General features: G+C 38.8%; 1 protein-coding gene across 3 annotated transcripts in view; it reads left to right on the top strand.

Annotated features, from left to right (window-relative positions):
• The first annotated feature begins 13855 nt into the window (after positions 1-13855).
• Positions 13856-14560, top strand: part of LOC113641789 (teashirt homolog 2) — a 46562-nt gene continuing 45857 nt past the window's right edge. Inside the window, exon 1 of one of the 3 annotated variants that reach the window (XM_027144780.2) lies at positions 13856-14560. This exon is cut by the window's right edge and continues 219 nt beyond it. The gene's annotated coding sequence lies outside the window, so the exon portion shown is untranslated. The other 2 variants (XM_047807151.1, XM_047807150.1) reach the window with 2 other exon arrangements.

Here is a 14560-nt window from a genome sequence, read left to right as displayed (position 1 = left end):
GTGTGTGTGTGTGTGTGTGTGTGTGTGTGTGTGTGTGTGTGTGTGTGTGTGTGTGTGTGTGTGTGTGTGTGTGAGATTGAGTTGCCACCCCATCCAGGCTGTCCCCGGAGATATCCTCTTATTCTGTCCATGACCCTGTGTTACAGAAAATGGATGAATGCAAGACTCCAATAAAGGAATGAAATAAAAATTTTGGGATACTGGGTGTAGACATTAGTTCCAGCTGTGAGGCAAATCACAGGGATATATTAATGCTCTCTTTGTAATTCATTATCTTTATCTAATGAATGATGAAGCCTGGTCACATGGAGTTGCGAAAGCATGGAAACATTTACGAAAGCCTGGAAGGAGTTTCTAGTGTCAGAATTGTGTAACAGAAGTAAAGGTGGAGAGAGAAATGGAAAGGGGTCAATGACTGTTGCTATAACACACACACACACACACATATATATATGTATGTATATGTATATATATGTATTCCAGATGTTCCACAACATTAAATTTAACAGTTAATGGATTAAATAGTATGACATTCATTCATTCATTCATTCATTTTCTACCGCTTATCCGAACTACCTCGGGTCACGGGGAGCCTGTGCCTATCTCAGGCGTCATCGGGCATCAAGACAGGATACACCCTGGACAGAGTGCCAACCCATCACAGGGCACACACACACTCTCATTCACTCACACACTCACACACTACGGACAATTTTCCAAAGACGCCAATCAACCTATCATGCATGTCTTTGGACTGGGGGAGGAAACCGGAGTACCCGGAGGAAACCCCAAGGCACGGGGAGAACATGCAAACTCCACACACACAAGGCGGAGGTGGGTATCGAACCCCCAACCCTGGAGGTGTGAGGCGAACGTGCTAACCACTAAGCCCCCGTGCTCCCCTAAGTATGACATGAAAATGTATTTATTTATTTTTTTTTGTAAGGTGACAAATTGCTGTGGTATAAGAAGAGCAGGACACTTCAGGATGTCCTGTTTTGAAAAAAAGTCACTGTTCCCTCTTTAGATTATTTTCCTACAGTTGCATGCTCCATCATGTTTTATTGCTCCTTTATTACGTGTTTATTTCAAGCGCTCCTACATAAGCCTAGCATGTATTGCTCTGTTCTTGCCATAAGAGTATAAGATAAGCATTTTAGTCTAAATATTTCTGTCTATAATACTCCTGAAGTGAAGATGTCTTTCTTTACAGGCAAATACAAGTGTCTTCATTTCTTTATTAATGCTATGTTTAGTTTTGATGTAAGTTATAAAACACAGTCGTGTGTCAGGAGAGAATGAGGAGGAGCTTCTTTGCACTAAACACATTTGCCTTTTACTCATTACTGTCTGTCACTCATCTGTATTCATATTTTTTTTTTCTGTTCCTCTAAATGTTTTTCCTTTTTCTACCTGGATACTTAATTGTACTGTTAATGTAAATCTTTTCTTAGTCTATATTAATTCTGTTTTGATCCTATGGACAAACTTGTGTATGATTATTAGAATTTGTTATAAATAAATGACGGCGTGATATGATGCCATTACTACCTGAAAAGAACAGACAGATAGACAGATAGACAGATAGACAGATAGACAGATAGACGGATAGACAGACAGACAGACGGACAGACGGATAGATAGATAGATAGATAGATAGATAGATAGATAGATAGATAGATAGATAGATAGATAGATAGATAGACAGACAAAAACAGACAGAGACAGGCAGACAGATAGGTAGACAGACAGACAGACAGACAGACAGACAGACAGACAGACAGACAGACACAGACAGTTAGACAGACGGACAGACGGACAGACAGAGACAGGCAGACAGATAGATAGACAGATTGGTAGACAGACAGACAAACAGACAGACATACACACAGACAGATAGATAGACAGATTGGTAGGAAAGACAGACACACAGACAGGCAGACAGATAGATAGACAGATTGGTAGACAGACAGACACACACACACAGACAAATAGACAGACAGACAGACAGAGACAGGCAGACAGATAGATAGACAGATCGGTAGACAGACCGACAGACAGACACACACACACAGACAGACAGACCGACAGATAGATAGACAGATCGCTAGACAGACAGACACACACACACACAGACAGATAGACAGATAGATAGACAGACAGACTGACAGACTGTTCCTGTGAGTTACTTGTTTCTATAAAAATGGACGAGGGCATTAATGTAATCCAGTGATTTGGTCTCATGTCCAAGCTAGTTATAGAAAATGAAGCTTTCTGACCAATCAGTGCTGTGGTATAATAAAAACCCCATATTCCATGTTGCAAAATCATCCAACCACAATCCAATGAGAACAGTTATGGCGATCGCAGTTGGCCGTTTATGCATAGCAAGCTGCTGTCAGATCCAAACATTCGTGATGAACCCTGGCAGAAGTGCACACTACCCTCTGCAACTGTCAACAGATTTCAAAAAGGCCGAGCCGGACACGGCAGCCAAGCTTCCTGGCTCTTGATGAACATGAAGAAGAGGTTCCGGAAGCATCTATCAGCATTTGCGTCCACACACACAAATAGACAGGTCAGCTCTGGACAGACACTGACAAACCTGAGGTTGGACACAATGTCGCTGTGGAACATGCCAGGGCCAAAGCAATGAGTGACAGGCCAAGGCCTTACCTTAGTGCAGCTTGTGCAGGGAGAGACGAGGGGAAAGAAAGTGAGTATTTGTGACACACACACACACACACACACACATACACACACGCGCATACACATACAGGATGACGTGTACTTGTGTCGAAGAAAGCGCCTCAGTCGCTCATTACGACCCAGACTGTTCAAAGTGGCACAGCTCTGTCTTCTCTCCTCACTCAGAAGCTGTGCTCCTGATGGATGCTTGGCATCTCATCCCAGATCAAATTTGGTTTGTCAGCTCACACAAGTTGTGCAACGACTCTACGATAAGCCATCGTGTTCTATTGCAGAAACAACTAGGTGAGGAAATACACTAGGGATGTGATGTGAGAAAATAGTTTGCTGTGAAAGAAATGCTTACGTTTGATGTCTTTACTTGCATTAAGATGACATGGACAGTATCTTCCACAAAATGTACCATTTTTATATTTTCCAATGTTATGCAAACACTATTTTATGTATGAGAGTGATGTCCAGTGCATGGTATACTGTGCAGTATAATCTTTATTTACACGTGTGCGTATGTGTGTGTGTGTGTGTGTGTGTGTGCATGTGTGGGTGTATAAAATCAATCACAGAACCAAGTGACAGGGGCATTTATCTTCAGTGTTGGCTAATGGGTTAATGCGGCCTACAGACTGAGCCCAGCGGAGCCCAGCGCAGTGTGTGTGCTTGTACGAGCGCCGTCGTGTGTGTCAATCCTCCCGTGGAGCCATGTTCTTAAAGGGTTGTGTTTCCACATCAAACATGAATAATTAAGCCATTTCAGCAGGCTGCTTTAACGATAGATTACATGAGAGGAAATGGGTCAAGCGCTACCAGCGTGGATCCATGCTGAATTTAAAAAAAAACAACACAGTTGTGATTAGATTTTAAACCTTATCCCTCGTATCATCTAACTACCACATAGTCCTCTACAATCTGTTTAGAAAAACAATAAGTAAATAAATTCTTGATAACAGCTCTCTCTCTCTCTCTCTCTCTCTCTCTCTCTCTCTCTCTCTCTCTCTCTCTCTCTCTCTCTCTCTCTCTCTCTCTCTCAGAAACACACACACACACACACACACACACACACACACACACACACACACACACACACACACACACACGCACACACAAAGGATTCTCGATTCTCATTGGTCAGAAGATATTTCTGATAGTTAGGATGTTTTTATGAAACTCCAGATAAATACAAGATAAAAACTTTTTTAATTGCTCATTCTGGTGAATAGGCTAATACTTATGATGAGTTAAGGTACGTACTAATCACAAACTAATAAAAAGCTAGCTTTAACTACATAAGTCTTATATATTCATGCATGAATAACGATCTCCTTACAAGTATGTTTTATTATTTGTATTAGTACCTAGTATTAGTTAACATGGGATAAACTCGATCAAACCTGCTGTATGAGTACGAAGTAAATTTCCAATTATTTGTTGATATAATTTTTATAATCCGTATGCAGTACAGCTGTGCACACAAAATTATCGGACGGTACTGGATTACTTCCATATTGAACATATCAATCCTTCTAACTCAAAACACAGAAAGACTAACTGTATTATACTAATAAACCCCAATTTATAAACCCCCTGAATACCTTGGACTCTTTAGGTTATACACAGACCTACGCTTGCCTGTGTGTAAATGTCCAAAGTAACTGTAGGTGATTTGGTCCGAGTTTACTTAACACTTATTGGAATGGGGTTTATTATGTAAACTCTTGGATCTTTCACTTGGTTACAGAAGATATTTGATTTAGCTTAACCCAACATTGTAACTAATGCATGAACAAACATCCATGTACTTCATAAAACTCACGTCATAGTTAAGGTTAGCTCATGCTCATATTATTAAATCAATAAGTTGTTTCGTAATTAGTTCATATTATATGTAAGTCAGGTGTATGATTATTCACATACTGTTACTGTTGCTGTGAGGTTTTTTTTTTCTGGTACGCAAGGAAATGTTTATGTAGCATTTTTCAAACGAGTCTCTGAGGTAAAGCTGAAAAGTTTATCTTTTCCGACACAGAGACAGTCTTCGGCACGAGGGATATATGGATTCTCGATAATATTTCAAGCTACTTTTTTTTGTCTTATTAACTTCGAGAGAAAAAATAAAGTAAGGTAAGGATCCAGAATGAGTTTTTATAGCTGCTGTAAGCGTGACTACTGTATATGTAATACCCAGTATGCATTGGTTGTATATAATAGCATGCAAAAGTTTAAAAGGTATCTTATTTTTACAACATTTAATACAAAACAATCCCATTCCAGATTTAATACAACCCATTAGATTCTTTTCACTACGTTGGAGCGTGGCTTTAGAGATTTGTACAATCAGCTGCAAGAGCATTAGGGAAGTCATCCTCTGAGGTCAGCTGATAAATAAAGGGAGAAAAGGTCTGGGATCTGTTCAGGATACTCGAGAACTTCCACTCCAACCATTGGAAATGTCTTCATGGAACTTTCTATGCGCACAGGGGCATTGTCATGCTGGAACATAACCTCTTAGTTCCAGTGAAAGGAAACTGTAATGCTATAACATACACAGACAGTGTATGTTATAGCATGACAAGATCCTTAGGCATCTACAGACGTACAAGGTCAAGCTTCATGAGGATTCGGGCATTCAAAGAAAAGATGGCAACTACATGTGGTGCTTGAGGACAACAACTTCCTAATCAATACACAATTGTTGGACTTGTTGGAGTGTAGAAAGGGCATTATTCATAATGACACTCTCCGGTGTTTATAACAGTTTATAATCACAACCCCCCAGTGTCACCCAGATGATGATGAGGTTCCCTATTGAGTCTGGTTCCTCTCCTTTCTTCCTCTTCCATCTAAGGGAGTTTTTCCTCATCACAGTCGCCTCAGTCACCTCAGGCTTGTTCATTGGGCATAAATACAAACACATTTAAATATCAGTCTAATATTAATCTTAAACTTTTGTATAATTTTTATCTTTGTATAATATTAAACATTTTGTGCTATATTTCTTATGTTCTGTAAAGCTGCTTTGAGATAATGTCTGTTGTTAAAAGCGCTATACAATTACAATTAAATTGAATTGAATCCTACATAATGTTGTGCTTCAAACTTTATCACAACTGTTTGAGGAAAACAGATTTATATGGATAGATATATAGTATTGGGGGGCACGGTGGCTTAGTGGTTAGCACGTTTTTGCCTCACACCTACAGGGTTGGGGGTTCGATTCCCGCCTCCGCCTTGTGTGTGTGGAGTTTGCATGTTCTCCCCATGCCTTGGGGGTTTCCTTCGGGTACTCCGGTACTTCCTCCCCCGGGCCAAAGACATGCATGGTAGGTTGATTGGCATCTCTGGAAAATTGTCCGTAGTGTGTGAGTGCGTGAGTGAATGAGAGTGTGTGTGTGCCCTGCGATGGGTTGGCACTCCGTCCAGGGTGTATCCTGCCTCGATGCCCGATGACGCCTGAGCTGAGGCACAGGCTCCCCGTGACCCGAGAAGTCCGGATAAGCGGTAGAAAATGAATGAATGAATGAATATATAGTATTGTAAATTTGAAATTTATATTTTTAAATTAATTCTAAACTTTAAATGTATGCATTCATTTATTTATTCTTCTTCTTCTTCTTCTTATATATATATATATTCTCTTCGGTTTCTATATTTCTGTAAAGCTTCTTTAGATAATGACATACAAATAAATTGAATTGAATGATTTGAGTCAACATACGTGTTTGATGGCCAGGTTGTCCACAAACTTTTAGCCAAATAGTGTATCTGTGTATGACGTACAAACTGTGGAAGTGTGTCCAAGATGTTTGTAAAAACCTGCCAGCTATTTTCCCAATAAAACTCTAAAGTGATGTACCTAAGAGAGCTGATGTTGCTTTAAAGGCATACAGTATTCACGCCAAATATTTGATTTAGTTTATTACTATGGGCTGAGCTTTACAGTCAATCTTTAATGCATAGAAAAATTTTCATTTCAATATGTTTTAAGGCAGTACAGAATTTCTTTTTTATTCCAATTATATTGCATATGATCATATGATACAGCTTCTGGGCTTCGAAACAAAACAAAAAAAGATCCGAAAGCTATAAATCCTACAAATTTATCTTGTTGCTTTATAGTCCACTGTGATATTTTGGCCTTTTTTTCCCCTCATTGTCATTTATTAGAATAAAAGGTCATGTAGTGGAATGAGTCACTTGTGCTATACCTCATAATAATGCACACAGGTGTTTACCACCAACTTATCTAGTCATTTCATGGTAGTTTAGATTAAAACACACAAAGAAGCAAAAAAAAAATATAAATAAATAAATTATATATAGTCATTAAAGAAAAGGTCAGTAGATTATGCTGAGTCATGCTTGCCAACCAGAGTAATATAGTCAATTACAGAGATGAATCATAAGCCGAGGACGTCTGCATTTATATTTTCTATACTTTTGCATATAGTTAAACAACATTTCTGTCTGCCAAAGTCTCAGTAGCAACATTATGCTACTGAATATCCATCTTTGAAGGACATTCAAAAAAAAATTGAAAATGAAATGAGATGCATCCCAGCCAAGCTGTATGGCATTCAAAACTGTGACTTAGTTTGTTATGACACCGAATTGCATTCATTTGAATTACTACAAACAAGGCTTGCGCTGAATATTTCAGCCATTAAAGCACCGACGGCTGGCTATTTAATTCCTCTCGTAGTTCACTTTTTCCCCCACTTTTAATTAGGTTATGTGTATTAGCTTTTCAAATTAAGCATCTGCTGTTAACAATCTGCATATGTTGTTGTTCTACTTTGAAAACTGCAAGTCTCAAAACTTCAATCACCGCCTGTCCGTCAAATTGCAGCTTTGAATCAGAAGCAGGTTCAGATTCCCCAGGCCTCGGCTCTTTCATCATGGAGAGCACATTTTAATTAGCGCACCAGAGTTTAGGCTTGTGCTGCTGATTTGCTGTAGAACCAAACAGTCAAAAAATAAAAAGGAAAAAGAAGCATGTAAATGAGGGCCTGTGTCACTGTTATTGAAAACAGTTGGTATAAATGAGCTAGTGGGGCTAGGCATTCCCTATCCTTATACAAAAATTTTTGGTCATCTTATTTTGTGTTACAAAAGTGGAGCATTTTTACTTTTGTGTTTAAAAAATTTTAAATAGAAGCTATTTAAAATTTGTGCTAGTTAATAAGAAACAGTAACTACTTACAGTTACTACTTGCTTCGTTTAAAAAGTAACTCAATTACTTTGTTGATTACTTACACCAAAAAGTAACGTGTTACTGTTAAAAGTAACTTTTTAGTTACTTTTTTAAAGAACGTTCTTTAATGTTCCCATTAATTCCCTTTTATGCGTTATGGTCTATACAAACACAAAACTGTTTGTTGATCTGTCCCTGGTTAACAGTCCGGTTAAAATCTGTTGTTTGGATGGAGGAGCTTGACTCAGTTCAAGTGTGTCCACCGACACCGGGTTAGATTCTAGCTTTGTCGAGGCATATAGTTTCTACCTCCAGATGTTTATCACAGTAGATAGCACCTTCGAACCAGAAAGACACAGCTTACATTCGACTAAAATGGTTTTTGACTTTATGCTCAACTAAAGTGAAATAATGAGCGCCATTACTACCGCACATACTTGAATAAACGGAAACAAGCCCACAGTGCGTCTTCTTCATGTTTACAGTGGTTGGCATCCACCAATCCTACAATGCGTCGCTGCTGTAAACAGGTTAGACTGTAGGCTACACTTCAGCCAAAATGAACTAATTTATAAAAGTAACGGACAAACGCACCATATGGTAACGGTACCGGAGTTTTATTTAAAAAGAATTGCGTTAGAGTCTTAGTTACTGTCAAAAGTAACTGCGTTACAGTAACGCGTTACTAGTAATGTGTTATTGCGCAACACTGAGAAAAAATACAGAAAATATTAATGAAGAGGAAGCTGGGGCTGATTTCTTTCTAGCCCAGACTGTATAATCATATAGCTATTATTAGCTCCACATTGTATAAATCATTAACAAATCTCATGTGTAAAAGGAACAAAATCAGGCAAGCTCTTGGGAAGATAATGCAAAGTATTAGTACAAATCATGGCTATTTTGTAAGATAATAAATGACTTCAGAAGAAATGCTAACACAAATCATCTTGCGAAACTGAATTGTGTCTGACAATTCTTTCATTTTAGAATTATTTCCATGTTAGACTTGAACGTACTCTTTCCATGTTAGACTTGAACATACATCCACCTGAACATACCTCTTCCTCTCTCTCTTTTTTTTAGCTGATTATCCAACCACCTGATTTTTGATGAAAAGGCACATGACCTTTTTGATGGACATAGAAGAAATGTGCTTCCATCATAGTTCATACGGATGAGTACATATTTCATTTTTTTTAAATTTGTTTTTATTTTATTTTATTTTACATCTGGTGTTTCTCGTCCCAGCATTCACATGAAAGTTATTCACATAGCTAATACCAGTCGTGGAGTAAAGTGGCCTCTAGAGGGCTTAGTTATTTCCAGCCCACTTCGCTAACACATCATTGCACATTATCAGCAGAAATTGTGATGTAAAGTGTGTAAATAAACATGAACGATATAGGTTACTTTCTCAATCACCGAGTAAACTAAGCACGCACTGTCCAGTCAATGTAGAAATTGCATGAAGGAACAAACGACAGAACCGTAAGTTTAGTGTTCGAATGTGAGAACAGCTTGCTATTCAGAAGAGGCACAGCATGATAATGAAAAAAACAAAAACAAATAATAGCCATCATTAATGGTGTCTGTATTTCAGTAAGTGTGTTCCTGTGTGTGTTTGTGTGTGCATATGATGAGATCCCATGCTATAAGGCTTAACTATAACAGTCTCATAATAGTAATGCTATTGCGTTGAATATCGTGACCATGCGTAAAATTCATTAGTGCTATATACATGTGTCATCAAGGGATACGTTTCAATCTGCTTCAAAAATCATCCGTTTGTCTTGGCTGTGATTAGAAACGTTGCCTTGTGAGAATGTATTTTTCAGAACATTTGCAATCATGTTTGTGAATCGCGACCGTATTTATTCTCAGCGAGCACAGCGATGCGGACATTATACATTAGGTATTCTGCAAAGGTTTCCTCTGCAAAATCGTTTATCAGTTTATTCCGTGACAGACCTGGCTCACAAAGCAGAGATGAAAAAGAATGAGCCTAAAAGAAAAAGTCTCTGCGTGCCTGACAAAATACTTTGCGTATTGACGTGTGTACTCGGTACACAAAGCCTATAGACAACATAACCTTATATTATTTCAGATGAAAAGCAATCACTCTGAAACTCACACATCTGTGAATACAATTGAAAATGTAAAAGAGGTTTGAATGGAAGTGGCCATTATGCTTTTTGGTTATTGCTCATATGGCCAATAAGGGGAACAAGTGGTGGTGGTGCAGAATATGCAAGTGGAAAAAAACGGTACTGTGAATATGTGTGAGTGTGTGTATGAGTGTGTCTGATAGCTGTCACTACACAGAGCTTCTGTACACACAGGCTGTTAAAAGCTGTCAGACAGGAAAGGCCAAAGTGGGAGCACAATACTGATTGATGGACCGAGTTCACTTCAAGTTCATGGGAGGTCTCTACCATCATGCCATACTGACTGGCACCCACATGTCTCACATCAGCACAGGAGAAAGACAAGAGGAAGGAGAGAGAGAAAGAGAGAGTGAGCGAGTGAGAGACAGAGATCCAGAGAGAGAAAGAAAGTGAAGTGCAATTTATAATCATCTTTTTGCATAACGATCTAACAACAGCAGTATCATCTCTCAACTGTGGTATCATTTAACACACAGCTATAGCTGAGGGATGGTGTATGTTGAGGTCATGCTATAACCTGTGAGTAACGGTCAAGCTATTTGTGCTCTGGATGATCAGAGAAAGGCACATAAAAGCCAGGGTACAATGATGAACACAGACAACTTGCGACTTTCCGTCATCTCAGCATTATTCTCACACAGAGTCCGTGTTTGTGTCTCTGTGGTTCAAGTTTTAACCTATTCAATTTAGCAGTTTTCATTCATTCATTCATTCATTCGTTTCCTGTACCACTTATCCTACATAGAGTTGCAGAGAGCCTAGGAGACCCGGGGTGCAAGTGCGGAGGACAGGACAGTCTGGACGGGGTGCCAACCCATTACAGGGCATGATCACATTCACGCACACAGTACAGGAAATTGTAAAGACACCAATCAGCCTACAAAACAATGGTACTGGATTAGGTAAAGAAACTGGACCGGCTGGAGTAAACCCCCTGAAGCACAAGAAAATCATGCAAACTGAAAACACAAGACAGATGCAGGATCCGGCCCTCCAAACCCTGGCCCCTGGCAGTATTTATTACCACACAAAAATACAACTTTTATTGGTTTATGTAACAATTTAGAACAAGTCACCCATTTCTCAAGATCATGATACATCGCTGGCAGATCTAAAGACATTTGACCTGCCTTATATCCAAGACAAATTCCAAATTTCCCTACAGACTTAAGTCAGTGGTGCAGGTGTGTCTTACATTATTTGCATGAATCCACATATAAATAAGAGAATTTTGACCAGGTCATTAGTTTTGCTAGAATAGTCACATTATTAATTAATTCATTCAATCTTTGGTTTATCCTGGTTATCAGGGTTAGAGTGGACCTAGAGGCTATACTGGAAACAGTACCTCAGCCTCAACTAGATGACAGTTCATCACAGGTTACTAAGCAAATACAAGTCAAATACTTTCATTCATACTTTAAGGTTAACAGGTGTGTTTTTGGGAAGTGAGGGGAAACCGATGTACCTGGAAGAATCCTGCACAGACACTGGAGAACTTGAGGGAGACAGTAACCAGAGCTCAGGATCAAACCTAGAGCCCTGGGGTTGTTAGGTGAAAATGCTAGCTGAAGCTCCTCCGTTCTGCTTTAGTCATGTTATGCTTCAGGAAATTGGTCATATTTTCAGGAGCACTGAGATGGCATAGTTTTAATGATGGTAGCTGTCAGTATTGTGGCCACACACCTGATGAACATCATAAAACTTCTTAGGCCGGAATAAAATTTCACTAAATGTTTGACTGTTTTTTGCCACTAATGTGTAAAGTGTCAATAATGTGTAAGGACATAATTAATTAAACAATAACCATAGAATCGTTTGTCCAGTGTTCCTCAAAGAAACCTTGAATTCCTTAAGTCCATCTTCACTTACCTGAACAGGAGCACAAAGGGAACAGATTTTAAGAGGTGGAAGGAGTCTGGGGTTTTTGCATACTTTTGTGTGCTTTGGTGTTTAAAAGCAGAGCTAAATGCAAAATGAGTGACAGTGTTTTGAAGTCTGATTAGGCGATTGCATTCAAGATCCACCACACCCCTACCAAATCTAAGCAAACTTGACCATAGCCAAATCCCTAAACTACACAGCCCTTTTTCAAGTGGAGGATGAATCAACACTACCTCAATCACGCACATCTTTTGACTTTAACTGCAATGATATCCTAGAAGATGAGATAGTGTCGTTTTTGGACTTACTGTATGCTGTATGTTTTTGAGCCGAGGCCAGCCATTGGTGACGTAGTGCCTCACGGGCATTGCTGGCATTAAATATATCAGAATTGCAATCATTTTTTTCAACCAATTGAATTTTGGAAAAGCAATAACATCTAGGAAAATTTTCTGAAAAGGGCTGTAACTATAGAGAAAGACCCAGCGCCAGGGGGGTGGGACTTATACATTCTAGAAAGTGTTTTATCTGCTACTTTCTCTCTCCTGTATTTCTATTTTCAACTAGTGCAGTTCCCTTGTCTCTGGTGGCACTGCTTGTATTTGTCAGTACTTTCTTTTTCTTTTACAGCTTTAAACTTCTCAGCTCAGAGAGACCTCAGGAGACGGTGTTAGGCAAACCTAGGTTGCAACCATTTCACCATTTCTTCTCATATAAATGTCTGTAGCACACTTTTCACACCAGATCAGCTATTTGAACCACAACCACCAAGGGTCAGGGAATACCACAAACAAGCGCAGTGTCATTGCTCTATTAATGGAAGTGCTACAGAAATAAAGCACCCAGTGTGATGAACAGAAAGGCACTGGATAATAACAAAGACCTAACAAGTGTATCACCATCCCAAATTCTTTTTCTTCTTCTTCTTCTTCTTCTTCTTCTTCTTCTTCTTCCTCTTCTTTTACTTCCATTAATATCCTTAAACACACTTCTAGACGCTGATCACATGGCTAACATGTACTGCCAATGTTAACTTTATAGCGTCTAGGTAAAAGACTATCGCGTAATCATTTAATGTATGTTTCTAGAAGCTTATATCACCAGCGGTATCCTTTTTTAACCGAATACAATTTCGCAATAGCATCGCCTACTTTGCAGGCAACTGTGTGAACTAATATGAATGTTCATTTCTCTTAATAGCGATCTTCTTTCCTACATGGTTGCATATTAATGATTAAGTGCCGTTACAAGCGTTCTTACACATCCAACAAATTGACGTCATCTTCAGAAGCTCTTGCAGAAACTGGAGAAAAATATCACACTAAATAAGTTTCGTGATATGAACAGGAATCGTTTTTAAATATGCAAAGTGTTTGTGCATGTAGCACATTGTAATTATTTGACCATAAACAGTAAAATAAAATAAAATAAAATCTCCAAAACAATGCACTATTTTATTGCTGTCTGTAAAACATCATTTTGATTTCAGTGCCCTAAAATTCATTCTTATATGTTTGTTAGTTTGTTTGTTTGTTTGTTTGCTTTTGCTAACACTGGAGATAAAAGATGCTGTTAGCACAGCATGCTAGTATTCCCTCATATTTAATATTTTTAATGTTATTTAAACGTTTTAACAAACGTATCCAGATTCTTTGTGTATCTCTATCCAATGTAGAAAAAAGTAAACACATTATAGCCAAGAACAAAAAACAAACAAACCAAAAATTTGAAATTATTTGAACATAAATATAACGTCTCCAAAACAATACACTATTTTATTGCTGTCTGTAACACAACATTTTGATTTCAGTGCCGTAAAATTCATTCTTATGTTTGTTTGTTTGTTTGTTTGTTTGTTTGCTTACAATGGACATATAAGATGCTGTTAGCACAGCATGCTAGTATTCCCTCAGATGTTATATTTTTAACGTTATTTAAACGTTTTAACAAACGTGTCCAGATAATTTTTGTATCTCTAAACACGGTAGTAAAAAAAAGTAAACAAACAAACAAACAAACAAAAAAAACAACAACAAAAAAAACCCTCCCTAAAACTGAAGGGAAGTAGGTATCACTTCTTTTTTTTCCTGGCCTCTGTCTCTTTAATAAGCTCACACGTTATCTAGTATAACAAATGTCTAGCTGCCATCATCAAGTCCAGCCGAGGCGGGAGGGAGGGAGGAGTTTTTCTTTTCTTTTTTATAATGTTCAGTTTGTTCTCGGGATCGATGTTCACGGGCATCGCCTCACCGTGTCTCAGCCAAGTGCGATATTCTCTTACACACGGACGCTTTCTTTCTGTCCTCGTCACTCGTTTCGCTCACTAACCGAATCCGGCGTTTTGACAGGCGCTCGTCCTTTGGCTTTGGCGAGGGGGGAGAAAGAGAAACGGAAAGAAAAAAAGAAGAAAAGGGGGGGGGGGAGAAAAGAAAGAAAGAAGAAGAGAAAAAAAAAGCGGTCCGCCATATAGATCCGAGAAGGCGAAAAGAGACACCCTGTGTCCTGACACCTGATTTGACAAGACAGCGTCTCTGATACTGGGATTGTACTTGAGGAGACGTGAGGACAGGAGACGTGAGGACAGGAGAGGAGACGTGAGGAGAACAGAAC

Source organism: Tachysurus fulvidraco, chromosome 23, assembly GCF_022655615.1.
Source record: "Tachysurus fulvidraco isolate hzauxx_2018 chromosome 23, HZAU_PFXX_2.0, whole genome shotgun sequence".
NCBI classification, from domain to species: Eukaryota; Metazoa; Chordata; class Actinopteri; order Siluriformes; family Bagridae; genus Tachysurus; species Tachysurus fulvidraco.
This window is presented reverse-complemented; position numbering and strand designations above follow the sequence as displayed.